The sequence below is a fragment of the Mustela putorius genome, unplaced genomic scaffold (genome assembly GCF_011764305.1).
Source record: "Mustela putorius furo isolate JIRA1106 unplaced genomic scaffold, ASM1176430v1.1 tig00537286_pilon_pilon_pilon, whole genome shotgun sequence".
Taxonomy (NCBI): Eukaryota; Metazoa; Chordata; class Mammalia; order Carnivora; family Mustelidae; genus Mustela; species Mustela putorius.
The window spans coordinates 1-17,275 of record NW_025422424.1 but is presented as its reverse complement, the minus strand read 5'-3'; positions in this window follow the sequence as shown (position 1 = coordinate 17,275).

Here is a 17,275-nt window from a genome sequence, read left to right as displayed (position 1 = left end):
TTTTGGTTCGGTTTATTCCTAGGTATCTTATGGTTTGGATGCAATTGTAAATGGGATTGACCTCCTTAATTCTCTTCTTCTGTCTTGTCTGTTGGTGTAGAGAAGTGCAACTGATTTCTGTGCATTGATTTTATAATTACCTGACACTTCTACTGAATTCCTATATAAGTTCTAGCAGTTTTTGGAGTGGTGAGTCTTTTGGGTTTTCCACATATAGTATAATATCATCTGCGAAAGTGATAATTGACTTCTTCTTTGCCGAGTTTGGATGCCTTTAAATTTCCTTTTGGTTGTCTGGAGGGCTGAGGCTAGGACCTCTAGTACGATGTTGAAGAATAGGCTGGTTATAAGGGACATCTCCTGCCTTGTTCCTGACCTTAGGCGGAAAAGGCTTTCAGTTTTTCCCTCGCATTGAAGAAGGATATTTTGCAGGTGGGTTTTTTCATAGAATGGGGCCTTTGATGTCTATTGAGGTATGGGCCCGCTATCCCTACACGTTGAAGAGTTGTGATCAGGCAAGGATGTCTGGTACTTTGATCACTGCGTTTTCAGCCATCTATTGAGAGTATCATATGTTTTCGTGTTTCTTTCTTTTTATTGATGTTTGTAATCACATTGACTGCTTTGCGGCTGTGGAACGCAACCTTGGCAGCCCTGGAAAAATACCCACTTGGTCGTGGTGAATATTCTTTGTAAGGGACGTGAGTTACATCCTATTGGCTAGTATTTTGTTGAGGTATTTTCGCTTCTGTTTTCCTCAAGGATATCGGTCTATAGCTCTCTTTTTTGGTGGGATTCTTGTCTGGTTTTGATCAAGGTGAATGCTGGCCTCATAAATATGAGTTTTGGAAGTTTTTCCTTCCATTTCTTCATATTTTTTGGAACAGTTTCAGGAGAATAGGAATTAGTTCTTCTTTAAATGTTTGGTAGAATTCCCCCGGGAAGCCGTCTGGCCCTGGCTTTTGTTTGTTTTGGATATTTTTAATGACTGTTTCACATTCTCCTTACTGGTTATGTGGCTGGGTCTGTTCAGGCCTTTCTATTTCTTCCTGGTTCATTTGTGGTAGTTTATATGTTTTCTGTCTAGGGACTAGCATCCTTTCTTCCAGATTGTCAAATTTATTGCCGTAGAGTTGCGTCATAGTATGTTCTTATAGATAGTTTTGTATTTCTTTGGTGTTAGTTGTGATCTCTCCTCTTTCATTCATGATTTTATTTATTTGGGTCCTTTCTCTTTTCTTTTTGATAAGATTCGGGCCAGGGTTTATCAATTTTATTAAATTCTTTCAAAGAACCACGCTGCCTAGTTTCGTTGATTTGGTTCTATGTTTTTTTTGGTTTCTATTTCATTGATTTCTGCTCTGATCTTTATGATTTCTCTTCTCCTGCTGGGCTTAGGGTTTCTCTCTCTGTTCTATCTCCAGCTCCATTTAGGTGTAGGGTTAGGTTGTGTACCTGAGACCTTTCTTGTTGCTTGAGAAAGGCTTGTACCGCGCTATAAATATTTTCCTCTCAGGACTGCCTTTGTTGGTGTCCCACAGATTTTGAACCGTTGTGGTTTTCATTATCATTTTGTTTCCATGATTTTTTTCAATTCTTCTTTAATTCCCCGGTTGACCCCATTCATTCTTTAGAAGGATACTGTGTTAGTCTCCATGTTATTTGGGTTCTTTCCAAACTTCCTTTTGTGGTTGAGTTCTAAGCTTTAGGAGCATTGTGGTCTGAAAAGAGGCAGGGAATGATTCCCAATCTTTTGATACCGGTTGATGTCCTGATTTAGGACCGAGGATCTGATCTATTCTGGAGAATGTTCCATGTGCACTAGAGAATAATGTGTATTTTCTGTTGCTTTGGGGATGAAATATTCTGACTATATCTGTGATGTCCATCTGGCTCGGCAGTTGTGTCATTTCAAGGCTTATTTCCTTGCTGATCTTTTGCTTGGATGACCGGTCCATTTCAGTGAGGGGAGTGTTAAAGTCCCCTAACTATCATTGTATTATTGTTGGATGTGTTTTCTTTTTGATTTTGTTATTAATTGGTTTATATAGTTGGCTGGCTCCCACATTGGGGGGCAATAGATATTTAAAATTGGTTAAATCTTCTCTTTGTTGGACAGACCCTTTGAGTATGATATAGTGTCCTTCCTCATCTCTTAATTAAATCTTTGGCTTAAAATCTAATTGATCTGATATAAGGATTCGTCCACGCCTGCTTTCTTCTTCTCTGATGTCCATTCGTAGCATGGTAAATTCTTTTCCACCCCCTCACTTTAAATCTGGAGGTGTCTTCGGGCTTAAAATGTGTTTCTGGAGGTCAACATATAGATGGGTTTTGTTGTTTTATAATAATCCATTCTTCTGATACCCTGTGTCTTTTGACAGGGGCATTTAGCCCATTCAACATTCAGGGTAACTATTGAGAGATTATGAATTTAGTGCCATTGTTATTGCCTGTAAGGTGACTGTTACCAACTGTATATGGTCTCTGTTTTCCTTTTCTGATCTACCACTTGTAGAGCTCTCTCTTTGCTTAGAGGACCCCTTTTCAAGATTTCCTGTAGAGCTGGTTTTGGTAGTTGCAAATTCTTTCAGTTGTTGTTTGTCCCTGGAAGCTTTTAATCTCTCCTTCTATTTTCAATGATAGCCTAGCTGGATATAGTATTCTTGGCTGCATGTTTTTCTCATTTAGGTGCCTCTGAAAATATCATGCCAGCGTCTTTCTGGCTGCCAGGTCTCTGTGGATAGTCAGCTGCCAATCTAAGTATTATTGTAACCATTGTATTGTACAGGACTTCTTTTCCCTCCCGGCTGCTTTCAAGATTTTCTCTCTTTGTCATTGAGACTTGTAAATTTTACTATTAGGTGACGGGGTGTGGGCCTATTCTTATTGATTTTGAGGGGCATTCTCTGAACCTCCTGAATTTTGATGCTCGTTCCCTTGTCCATATTGGGGAAATTCTCCCCAATATTCTAGTTCTCTTCGCAGTATACCTTCTGCTCCCCTCGCTCACTTTTCTTCTTCTTCTGTAATCCCAATTATTCTAATGTTGTTTCGTCTGATGGTGTCACTTATCTCTCGAATTCTCCCCTCGTGGTCCAGTAGCTGTTTGTCCCTCTTTTGATCAGCTTCTTTAAGATTCTCTGTCATTTGGTCTTCTCATGAAAAACCCACCGCAAATATCATTCTCAATGAGAAAAACTGAAAGCTTTTTTCCGCTAAGGGTCAAGGAACACGGGCAGGATGTCCATTATCACCACTGCTAGTTCACAACATCGGTACTAGAGGTCCTAGCCTCAGTGCAATCAGACAACCAAAAGGAATTAAAGGCATCCAACTCGGCAAAGAAGAAGTCAAATTATCACTCTTCGCAGATGATATGATACTTTATGTGGAAACCCCAAAAGAACTGCACTCCAAAACTGCTAGAAATTATACAGGAATTCATAAAGTGTCAGGATATAAAATCAATGCACAGAAATCAAGTTGTCAAGTTCTCTACACCTCTACAGCAATACAGCAAGACAAAAAAGAGAAAGAGATATTATTAAGGAGTCCATATCCCATTTACAATTGCATCCAAAACCATAAGATACCTAGGAATAAACCTAACGCAAAGAGACACAGAATCTATACTCAGAAAACTATAAAGTACTCATGAAAGAATTGAGGAAGACACAAAGAAATGGATAAATGTTTTCCATGCTCCTGGATTGGAAGAATAAATATTGTGAAAATGTCTATGCTACCTAAAGCAATCTACACATTTAATGCAATTTCCTATCAAAGTACCATCCATCTGTTTCAAAGAAATGGGAACAAATAATTCACATAAAATTTAGATGGAACCATAAAAGACCTCGAATAACCAAAGGGATATTGAAAAAGAAAGCCAACGTTGGTGGCATCACAATTCCCGCACTTGGTCAAGCTCTATATTCAAAAGCTGCTTCATCATCAAGACAGCATGGTACTGGGCACAAAAACAAGACACATAGAATCAATGGAACAGAATAGAGAGCCCAGAAGATAGGACCCTCAAAAATCTATGGTCAACTAATCTTCGACAAAGCAGGAAAGAATGTCCAATGGAAAAAAAGACAAAGCCTTTTCAATAAATGGTGCTTGGAAAATTGGACAGCCACATGGGCAAGAAAAATGGAAATTGGACTCATTTCCTTACACCACACACAAAATAAGACGCCAAAGCAGATTGATGAAGGACCCTCAATGTAACTGAAGAGGAATCGGCATCAAAAATCCTTGAGGAGAACACGGGCAGCAACTCTTCGTACCCTCTGCCCGGCAGCAAACATCTTCCCTAGGTAACAACGTCAAAAAGGCAAGGGAATGGCAATGGAAAAATGAACTACTGGGAATTCATGCAGATCAACAGCTTTTGTCACACCAAAGGAAACAGTTAACAAATAAAAAAAAGACAACTGACAGAATGGTAGAAGATATTTGCAAAACGACATCTCAGATACAAGGACTAGTGTCGGCAGAATCTAGAAAGAACTTAGCAAACTCAACACCCAAGACAAAGTAATCCAATCAAGAAATGGCAGAAGACTGAACATGACATTTCTGGCAAAGAAGATATCGCATACTGGCCGAACAGACACATGAAAAAAACAGTGCTCGCATATCACTCGCAATCAGGGAAATAACAATCAAACCATCAATGAGATATCACCTCACACCAGTCTAATGTCTAAAAAAATCAACAATTCCAGGAAATGACAGATGCTGGCGAGGATGTGGAGAAAGGGGACCCTCCTACACTGTTGGGTGGGAATGCCAAGCTGGTGCATGCCACTCTGAAAACCCCAGTGCAATGTAGGTTTTCCTCCTCAAAATGTTGAAAAATAGATCTGCCCTATGACCCAGCAATGCACGATTGGTGTATTTACCCTAAAGATACAAATGTAAGTGATCCAAAGGGACAACATGCACCCGAATGTTTATAGCAGCAATGTCCTCCAAAAAAAAACACACTATCCCCAACTATGGACAGACCCTAGATGTCTCATCAAACAATGAATGAATTGATCAAGAAGATTTGGTATATATACACCATGGAATACTATGCAGCCATCAAAAGAAACTGAAATCTTGCCATTTGCAACAACATGGATGGAACTAGATCGTTATCATGCTTAGCGAAATAAGTCATAGCGAAGAAAGACAACTATCATATGATCTCCCCCTGATATGATGAGGTTGGTGATGCAACAATGGAGGCTTAAAGTGGGTAGAAGCATAAATGAAACAATATGGGGATTGGGAGGGGAGACCAACCATAAGTGACGCTTAATCTCACAAAACAAACTTGGTGTTGGGCCGGGGGGAGGTTGTTTGGGAGAATGGTGTTGGTAGTATGGACATTGAGGGCGGTAGTTTGAGTTGTTGAGTGCTGTGAAGTTTGTAAACTGGTGATTCACAGACCTGTACCCCTGGGGATAAAAATCTATGTTTATAAAATAAAAAAATTAAAAAAAAAAAAAACAAAGATGGATTGACCATTCCATGTACTTGGATCAGAAGAATAAACTTCTTAATTTAAAACGTCTTTGCTCGAGGCAGTAACATTTTAAATGCCCTTCTTGATCAAAATTCTCACCAGTAATTTTAATCTATACTTTTAATGACATTCTGATCAAAATTCCACATTCCACCAGTATTCTTCAAAGATCTGGAGGCAATATAATCCAGAAATTTGTATGGAATCAGAAGAGACCCCACCGCCGATCGCTAAGGAAATGTTGAAAAAAAACAAAAATAAAACGGGGGCATCACGTTACACGTGATTTAAAGCTTTATTTACAAGCTGCTGGGTTCATCCAAGACAAGCATGGGACTGGCAAATAAAAACAGAACACGATAGACCTGTGGAACAGAGTATAGAAGGCCACCAGATGTGGACCCTCAACTCTAATGGTCAATTAATCTGTCGACCAAACAGGAAAAAATATACAGTTGAAAAACGACAGTCGCCTCAATAAATATGGTGCATGGGAAAAGTGGGGACAATATTTGTAGAAGAAATGCAGCATAGAGTCATTGATTTTATTTTTAACCATCCAACCCATGCACATAAGGAAACATAGGCGTGCCCATGTCCCATGCAATATTATGCAACGATGATCTATAGGACCTAGAAAACCATTCTGAAGTTGAACAAACAATACTTCTTCATTCCCCAAATAGTCTATCCCAAGTACAGATGGGTTGTTTTTAAGGCAAACAGAAGCAAATAATAACACTTAAAATTATCTCACATAGCTTCAACCTCAGATAACAAGGCATATGATTTCCATATTCTTTTTTTTAGTTTATTTTTTATTTTCAGGGCATAACAGTATTCATTCTTTTTGGCACCACTCCCAGTGGGCCCATGCAATCTCATGCCCTCTATAATACTCACCACCTGGTATCCTGACCTCCCACCCCCCGCCCCTTCAAAACCCTCAGATTGTTTTTTTCAGAGTCCATAGTCTCTCATGGTTTCACCCTCCTATCTGGCTTCAAATAAGCGGGGTTAGAATGTGATGTGTGTAAATACAATTGGAATCAGTTTTTGTAAGAGAGTTCTTTTAATGGAAAACGCATTTCTTGAATGATTTTATTCTATCGATACTATAAGAAACTTGCACAAAGAGAAAGGCTGACCCTCCACAGCTTTTGGTCACATCAAGATTTATAGAAACTGCATTCCATTCCTCAGGGTCCAGTTTTGGCAATAGGATACAAAGTCCCTTGATCTTTTTGTTCGGCGAGAGTGAAAGTATTAATGTTTCCAGTGTTCTTAGAATAACATGGAAAATCAGAAACAAGAGACTTTGATTAATACACTCAGCACACCAAGTTTTGGCTTGTTTTGTGGACTTGGATTACATTTTTCCCAATATAACGGGAGAAGGCAAAAGCTTTGTGAGTCAACCAACAGTTCCTAGTAGTCTGCTTTGTGTTTATTATCATCATTCCTTCCAATGTGAACTCATCCTATTCCCTGCTAGCAACAGTTCTTCCCTCCTGGGAATCAAAGGCAATGAAAGCAATTATATCCTGTTTTTGTCTCTAACTTGGAGCTGGGAGTGGGAGTTACCCCTCCCAGTACTCCCTGGGTCCTCTCTGTGATTTGTAAAGCTATAACCCATTCCCATTGCTAGAGATTGGTGAACAAGTGTATATCTCACTAGATATATTTGATTTGGGGGGGGGGGGGGGTTTTGAACTGATAATTCTTCTCCACATTGCAATTGCATCTTGAGGACCCTCAGAGACTCCCACCTGCTTCAATTGTATCGGTGTCTTATGAGAGAAAGAAAGAACCTTCCCAGACCTTCTGACTGAAGGTATATGCATGCTAGCACCAATTACAGGGGCAAACTGGTTCAGAGCAGAGTATAATTAATATATCAGTTGCAGCAATTGTGTGTGTGTGTGTGTGTGCACGTGGTGTTTCAGTGTGTGCTACTGATCCCACAACATGGCCCTACCCCCCTCACACCAGATTGTAACAGACAGAAGCCCATGTATACTAATTTCATCTCTGATGATCCTCTATACCCAATTTTGAGAGGAGGATAGTGAAAAACATACCTCCCTCCTGCTTATACTTTATTTCCCCATTAAGTCTTATTGGGTTTTTCCCTCCAAATTTTATCCCCTGCATTAACTTCATCTCCTCTGCCATGATTCAGGTGTAAGTAGGTGTTATTTTGTACTGAACTATGCTCAATAGCCCTCCTGTTAAATTTTTGCTGACAATACTGCCTTGCCCTTCCCCATCTGTTTCTCCTATGTAATAAGCGCAGCATACTATTTGTAAATTTTTCTTTCACTTCCTGTACTTTAAACTTTTCCCATGGGTGTCTGTTGCTCTGAGGAAAGAATCACAACTTTCCATTATACAGAAAAGGACTTATATACTCTGGTGCCTAGATAATTCTCCTACTCTTCATTTTCCCCATGCTGACCATGCTCCTGAATTTTCTCTGTTCCTCAACATACACCAATAGCCCTGTCCTCTATCCAAATATTTAAATGATGGGTGAAATTTATTTAGTATTTATTATTTGCCCACATATTTAAACAGAATGTCCATTTTATGGTAATGTCCCCATGGCAAGCTCTTATAATTCAGGGATCCGCCTTCAAAAGAACCCATGAAAACAGGCTTCCCGCACAAATTTAACCTCTTGTAACTCAAGGGCATTCTATCAAAATGGTGAAAAAAAAACGAATGATGTACTATAGTTGGCTAAACTGAACAAAATAATTAAAAAAATGGTGAAAAATATATGTCCTCCAAATCCATTTCTGTTTTAGATTATGTATGTGAAATGTGAAAATAATGTGAAAATGACATGCTGAACAATGTTTATTATTAAAACATTGATGGAAATAGAAAAATGTTAGAAACAACCCAAAAATGGCCCAGCAGACACCTAGTTAGCCCATTTCATTGTGATAAACTGATTTAATTATTAACATGGGTAATGACTATACTGAATGTGTGCTTCCATCTCAGGGTAACATATAAATTAACAGAACTTTTAATGTAGTGGGGACTGAAGAATGTAGAAGTTTTTGAGATAATTTCAGTCACACTGGGAGAATTGGTAGTTAATGGGACATAATGTAAACTTAAGTTAAGCCCTAGGATGAATGTGGGTCCTATATTGAGACCACTTTCTTAGCTCTCAGAAAAAAAGAACTTTAAATTGAATAAGTCTTTATGTAGTATGTGAGTTCTATTTAGTAGACAGAACCATCATTTTCCGGACCTTCTCCCCTTTTCATTTTTGTGAATGTTTCACATGGGCAGGTCTAAGTTTCTGGCCTGGCTGAAAAAAAACAGAGGGAGAAATGACCCTTTTTTTTTTTTTTTAGTGTTATCAAGGGTAAGAAGTGCTAGAACACTTGTCCCTGATAGAACATGACAAGAAAAAATTGGTAAGGAATCACTGGCCTAAAACCTAGGTTAGGAACTGTGAAAAAAGAAGGTTATTTGGTAACCTCTGGTGTACAAACACTTAAAGAAAACCTCTTGTTGGACCAAACACTTACAAAAAGCTTATTCTTTGGCAGATCCAGGATATGATTGGAAAGCCAAAGTATTTCCTGGCATTCTGAGAACTGGCATATCATAAAGCGATCTGGTTAGAACTCAGGTAATAGGGTGAGATGAGACTTTGGAAGGAGAATGGACTCCTAACCCTTCACATTGCATGAAAAAAAATTTTTTTTTGTTAATTTTTTTAATTACGTTCAGTTAGCCACTGTATATATCATTCGTTTTTGATTTAGTGTTTTCATGATTTATTAGTTAGGTGAGGTGCACCCCCAGTGCATATCACAACACGAGCCCTCCTTAATACCCATCACCCTTTTACCCCCCTCCCCTCATCGCCTCTCTTTACAAGACCCTCAGTTCATTTCCCATACATAGCCTCTCATGGTTCATCTCACTCTCTGATTTCTCCCCCTTTAGATTCCGGTCCCTCCCTTCCCTTATGGTCCTCTGTGTTATTGCTTATGTTCCACATACGAGTAAAACCATATGATAATTGTCTTTCTCTGCTTTATTTATTTCAATTAGTCTAATCCCATCCAGTTCCATCCATGTCGATTTGCAAATAGTGGGTATTCACCCATTCTGATGGCTGAGTAATATTCCATTGTGGTTAGTGGACACACATCGTTCTTTTACCCATTCATCTGCTGAAAGCTCCTACACACAGTTTGGCTATTGTGGACATTGCTGCACAATGAAGCATTTCTTTAGCAAAAGAGATGGTAGACAGAAAATGTTGAGGAACAAGAAGGAATACTTTTTTTAAAGAAAGGACTAATGGCTATATTATAAGATATGTTCTAGATTCAATTCTATGTTATTGACAACATGATTCTTGTCCTTAATGTCTCTTGCCTTGAAGAGGTTATGTTTCCACTAGCCTCCAGACAGTCTTGTATCACCCGGAGATCAGAGTACCAGCCCAGAGGGTTGCTCTTGGGCTTGATCCAAGTCCATGGAGATAAAATAGTAGCCAAAGCACATATAGGAGAGGCATGGGTATGGTTAAGAAAGGCCAAAGAGAACCAGTAGAAGAAGCAGCCTCTACGCAAGTTTTCTTGCCCTTTCCAATAAACTGGCTACTGGACCTAGACTTGCACCGCTAATGTCTTTTTTTTGATTAAATTTATTTCTTTTCAGTGTACACAGTCAATTCTTGTTTTATGCACCACACCCCAGTGCTCCATGCAATACATGCCTTCCCTAATACCCACCACCAGGCTCTCCCCAAACTCCTACCCACCGTCCCTTCAAAAACCCCTCAGCTTGTTTTTTCAGAGTCCATAGTCTCTTGTGGTTCACCTCCCCTTCCATTTTCCTCAACTCCCTTCACCGCTTAATTTTCTTAATCTCAAAATTTCTAATCATGAACCGGAATCCTTCAAGTTTGATCCTGTTCTGGTCTGATTAGCCATTTGGAGGTTGAAGTTCCTCCAAAAGAAACTGTGTTGGTTCTTGGTGGACATATAATAGCCCGAAGTCAGACCATCACTAGCCGCATAGTGAGGAGAAAAGCAGGAGCTATTCAGGTTTTAAAAATTCATGTACTGTAGTTAATTCAAAACCATATTTCCATAATGTGACAATCACAATGATTTCTTATTCTTTCACATATCCATCTCCCCACCGCCATTTCACAGCAAATGAGAAGAGCATGAAGATGGATAATCAAGAAGCAGTGGGGGGTCTGAGTTTTCTCCTCCTGGGCCTCCCCCCATCCAGCCAGGAGCAGCAGGGCATATACTACACTCTTTTTCCTGATCATACCAATTACCACGGTGCTGGGGAACCTGCTCATCATCCTGCGCTCATCAGGCTGGACCCTCGCCTCCACACCCCCGGAAGAAAAAGAGCCCACATGTACTTCTTCTTCAGACCTCTTGGCCTTCACCGACATCTCTTTCTCATCAGTCACAGCTCCAAATATGCTCATCAACAAGGCAGCAGACACAGACTCAATCCATCTCATATGGTGGATTCATTTCCCAGGTGTGTTTCGTCTTATTTTGGGGGATTCTTTACAGCCTCCTTTCTCACATCAATTGCCCTGCGCCCCCACCCCCCCTATGAACAGGTAGCGTTGCCCATCTGTCACCCCCCCTCTCTATAAACCCGCCAATCATGAGTCAGAGCCTGTTTTTTTCCGGCTAGTAATTGTGGTCCTTGTCCAAAATATCTTTTCTAGTGCCCTTTGGCAGACCCTCGCTCCTGCTTCGTCTCTCTTTCTTCTGTGGAGACAACACTCTCCCCGCTCTCGTCCGCCTTCTGTCTGTGATCTTTCTGGCCTGGCTTAAGGCTTCTCCAGCTCAGTATACCACAGTCAATGATCTGGTTATCATCACTGTAGGGGTGGTGGTCACCATTACCCTTGTCCATTTTCATATGCATCCTGGTCTCTTATGGCCGCATTGGGGCCACTATCCTGAGGGTTCCCTCAACGCAAGGAATCTGCAAAGCTTTGTCTACTTGTGGCTCTCACCGTCTCTGTTGTGTCTCTGTACTATGGGGCAATTATGGAACTGTAACTTCTTCCCCTCATTCCCAAACTCCAATGACAAGGATGTTCATTGTGGCCGTATTGTACAAGCTCTGGTCACCCCCATGCCTAAATCCCTTTTACTAGCAGTCTGAGGAACTCGGGATATGAAAACGGAGGCTCTTGGACACCTACTCAGAATAGCGAATATTTTCAAACTTTCACGCTATTGAAACACTTTTTTTCCCCTACTGTGAATTAGGATACAATACGCCTTTTCTCATTCTGTCCCATGCAATGTGAGCATCGTTTCTCTTTTTTCCCCCTCTTGAATAGCTCCTTTTTAAAATAATTTGGATGTGTTGTGGTTTCTTCAGTCTCTCTGTTTTAGCTTGGGCTTAGTTATCTTCTCTATTTAGTTTTCCCTTGTTAATTTTAGAGTTCATAGGGAAAAAACATACTTGTATCGATGCACCTTTTCCTTGAAGGAAGAAGCCTCAGGAAGAAACCTAGACCTGAAAGAGTAACTTAGGCAGCAGCTTCAGTCTAGTTTATAATTCACAAATATATCTTATTAAAAAAAAAAAACACAACTATACTTCTAGGAACACTATTATTCAATTGTTTGCTTTTTGTCTTAAAAAATAAAATATTGCATTAATTCTAAAAAAAGCCCATCCCCTGTCCCACGTACAATAAATAGAGTGGGTCCTATTTTTTCATCTGAAAGGCCTCATTTTGGCCTTTCAGTCGCTTGAGAAACTACCGCTCTAACTCAGGCTATATAACTAAGACAATTTCACTGCTATAAACACTGATAACTGTGACAAAGATTTCTGGCATATTCATTATTTAATTTAATACTCAGTAATCGATACAAAGGATGAAATTCATATTAAGAGGACGCTTATTAAGTAGCCCAGTGACATCACTAGGAGTTGTTTAGTAGGAAGTTGGTAATGCTGTATGTATGATGTCAATGCTCGAGTTCGTTTCAATCACTCCTGAATGAATACTGTTCAATCTGGAAATGTATTTTTTGGTACACCCATTTTACTGAAAATTTTATTTAAACTTAAAAAATATTGAAGTAGCATACATAAAAGCATATATGGCATACATATGTCTCTTATAATTTATGTGTATATATGTGATACATGGTATGTTGTACATGTGAATATGTGTGTAATGTTCGGTTTGTGCACATGTGTACCATACATAATCACATTTTATAGACTAATACTTAAAAGAAAGATTCATTTTAACAATCTCTAAGGGCTTAATAATTCAGAAAACTAACAATATTGATGAACCCTTGGTACTTAGAGATTTCTTATTTTTGTGACTCTGGTGAGTAGAAAAATGACATCCTCATTGTGGTTTTAACTTTCGCCGGTTTCTCATATTTATGAGGTAAATCATCTTACCCTACTTTAGTGGACATTTGTACCGAGATGCTGGCTATCCATCCACCAACAATGCTTGACGCATTCTTCTTAAGTGTGAAAGTTTTCAGTGGGAGAGAGCTGCCCCCAGTTTCCTAGTAATCTAAGTTTATAGGCTATGTGGGCACATTGCTCCCCAGAGAAGAAAATGTCCTATACTTTCCTCGTCCACAATTTGTAAGAGAAAATGTCGTACTTTCTCCTCTATTGTCGGAGATAAAAAGAATTGCTGCCCTGATAGATAACTGAACCTGATTCTGCAAATTACTGGCATAAGTGATGTGTCATCAAACTCCTTTAGAAGACCCGCATTGGACGGCATTAGAGGCACCTATGATTATCCTTATTGGTAGCAACAATTCTTCTTTTATGAAGATACATAATATGTATTTTCCCTGCTTTTCCTATTTGTTTTCTTCTCTCCTATGTTATTGCATTGTCTGGAATAAATCCTGGAAATTAACCCTTTGTTCAGTTGTATATCTTGGCAAATGTCCTCCCATTCATTGGAAGCTTGTTAGCTTTTTAAAATTACCTACTCATGTCTTAATTTTAATGTGATTAAATCATTAATGCCTCTATTTTATTATTTATGTCCTTGACTTTAAGTATTTCCTGGAAAAAATCACCTTGAAAATGGCCAATCAATCTGTTTTAATAGACCATTAGGAAAGGGATTTGGCACTCAGGAACAGTTCAGAGGCTGTGGAAATGGTCGTATTGTCCGATTTCTTGTGCAAAGGCACATCTTGACTTTCCATGAAATGAGTAAGAATACCCCGCATTGTACGAATCAACCTCTAGACACCATTTACTGCAGATAATTCAGTGTTAAGTGGGTTGACCCTTACTCTTGTTCAAGGATAGATAGAGCTGTTTAACAAAATAAACTACAATACTGATAGTGGTTCTATAGTATCGGTGTCAGAGTAAAAGTCCTCAAACTCAAATAGATTTATCATCATTACCACACAAGCAACTTATGACTGACAGCTAATATGTAGGCTTGTTCAAATTATTGATGGAGGTTTTGACCTTGGAGGGGGGGAAGCCAGTTGAGTTTCTAGAGGAAACCCATACCTTGACCTACGTCATTTAATACACAATTAATAGTGTGTAAAAAGAAGCTGAGCTAAATGTCATCCAGAACAGAAAAGCAGAAATATCTATAGTATCTGCTTTGATAACAGTCAGCAGGATCCAGTTTTTACAGCACTTTGGTGAGATTTCTGATCGCCCATTGGGGCTTTATACTGGCATGTGCTAGTAAATCAGTGTGATTTTGGGTGGTTTAAACGAATGAAATTTTTTTGGTTTTGGATTTTTGCTCGTATGATTTAAAAAAAAAAAAAAACTTCCCTTGTCTTAGAGACTCCCAGATTGGCCTTCCCCACCTCCCAACCCCTCATCTGGGATATACCCCCTATAACAACGTATATTTTTTCTCTGGGATTTGCTTCTCCTCAGATAGTCCCTGGTTTTGTGGTGGTGCAATTCCCCCACAGAATATTCTCTCTCTGAGTTCCCTAGACTTCCTCATGGTCCTTATTGGGGAGAAGTAAACATGGCTTCCCACCAGGTCTCTTTACTGACATAAACCCCCTATAATCTATAGGAAAAACTATTTTTTTTTTTTTTTTTTTTACCTGAAATGTTTAGTGTTAACACATTATGTTACATTAGTTTCAGGTGTACAGCATAGTGATTCCACACATAGGAACATTTGTTGTTTTTTGCTTTTATTTCCCCACCATTGAAAGAATTCAGTGAAGGAATTGAACATTTCTCAAACATAGTTCTATTCCCTAATTCCAATTCCCCCTCTCCCGCCCTCCCATGCCATCTTTCCTATTGTTTTTGCTCTCATCAAAAGTAAAAGATAATATCAAATTCTCTAAATGGTTTTTTGAAGTTTCTCCCACTAAGCTTGAAGTGAGGAAGAAAGGCATCTCCTTGTCCATTGAGAGGATTTGGGGTTCACTGTGCAGCTTTCTCAAAAAAAAAACTCCCCCCACAATACTTTATGAGAACCTCTCATATTTAGCTCTTAGCATTTTTTTTTTAGACCCATGTCTATGTTGAGAGGCTCATGAGTTATGATTGAGCATTGGCATTTCCTATAAACATCTACATTTTAAATCTTACAACTCACTTTGGTTATCTTGTGTCTATCAAATCCGGTACAATCAGTTGAAACTTCCAGTTTAATCTCTGACATAGCTGTTCCTTCTTCTGTGATCATACAGACAAGATAGAACTTCATGTGTCTGATTAAAAAAAAAATTATTCCTGATTTGTTAAGTTTAAGATCAAGCAACATCGTCTCTGGGAAGTCTTCATGTACTCTGCCACTAGGCCGAGCTAATTATTCCTCTCCTGGACACAGTGGTTTCATAAAACAATTATAGTTTTGTGCATGCTCAATCACTCTGGAGTCAGACGCTATATCAATTCAAATCTTCCTTTCTTCACTAACTCTGATGTTAAGAACTTTTTTTTTGAGCATGAGTTTTGCCAAAATATTTTTTTGAGTCATGAGTTTTTCTCAAAATATCTCTACTCTTAGGGTTGTTGTGCTGTAATGGCACTAGGTGACTGCCAAGAAATGGACTCTATTTACTATTGTCCAACACTCAGTTTCTCTGTTAATTCTACAATAGGAGGGTCTTTTCTGATTCGGGAGGGTGGGGTAAGATAGATGCAATGATTATAATAACACACTCACGTGTCCAGGTAACATATTTTTTACATAATAGCAAACCACTAGTTTGTCATTAAAAACCTATTATAGGGAGGGGAACCCCTCCAAACCTAAAAAAGGCACTTTTTCAGAAGTTTTTAGTCTCTCAGGAGCAATTGGTTGGGTGGTATGTGTTCTCCAAATAAGTGTAGTATCTTAATTTCAAAAACACAAAAGACTTATTCCTATGCTCACAAGTACGTGAAACCATATGACAATCAAAGCCCATAGTATGGGGTCTCTTCAGCACGAAAAAGATAGACTGAGCCACCATGGTGTCTCCGTCAATTGTTGACTTGACGTATTGATTCTAAAGCTCATGGTTTAAAAGAAACGACACTCAATCAGGGGTCCGTATCCTGATCAAATTCGAACTGGCACATCTGCATACTGACAGTGGTAGCTCAAGAAGCAATACTCATCCTAAATCCCCCTCTGTCCCCTCCCCTCTGACTCTCCGTAAAAGTTCCTGCTGAAATAAAAAGAAAAAGGAGTGAAGGAGACGCAACACACTTGCTCCGTACTTAAAGAAATCTCTCGTCTATTTAAAACAAAGCGGAATAAAGTAACACTACAAGACAAAGATGTGGTAAGGTTGTTCCTTCAATAGACGATAATCACGTACATTTTGGATTAGTCCAATTAATGACGAGAATAAGTCCAATATTCGACCTGTCAGCGAACTCATACATCTATCGCTAGGACCAAGAAAAGGAAAGGTGGTGTCACAAACCAACAAAGGCAAGGGCAGCACGAGGACCACAAAAATCTGAAGAACCAATAAATATGGTATTAGGTACAAAAAAATCACCAAGGGGTGGGGATATTTTGCACACCAAGGAGAACAGTTTAGACAGGGCACAAAAGCCACCTGCAGCCGGAATGTGGGAGAAGAACATTTGAAACGACATCGGATAAAATGGCTAGTGTCCCAAATCTATAACAGAACTTAGCAAACTCAACACCCAAAGAACAAATAATCCCAATCAAGAAATGGGGCATAAGTCATGAAACAGACATTTCTCTGCAAAGAAGACATCCAGATGGCGAACAGACACATGAAAAAGTGCTCCATAATCACTAGGCATCAGTGGAAATACAATCACAAAAACCACAATTAGATATCAACTCTCAGACCAGTCAGAATGTCTAAAATCCAACAAAGGGTCAGGAAATTGACAGGAGCTGGCGAGGATGCCGGAGAAAGGGGAACCCTCCTACAACTGTGTGGTGGGAATGCAAGCTGGTGCAACCACTCCTCTGAAAACAGCATGGAGGTTCCTCGAAATTTTGAAATAGAACTGCCCAGATGACCCAGCAATTGCAACTATTGGGTATTTACCCTAAAGATACAAATGTTAGTGATCCCCAAATGGACACATGCACCCGAATGTTATAGCGCAATGGTCCCATAGCCAAACTATGGAACACCTAGATGTCCATCAACAGATGAATGGATCTAAGAAGAATGTGGTAGATATACACAATGGAACTATGCAGCCATCAAAAGAAATGAAATCTTGCCATTTGCC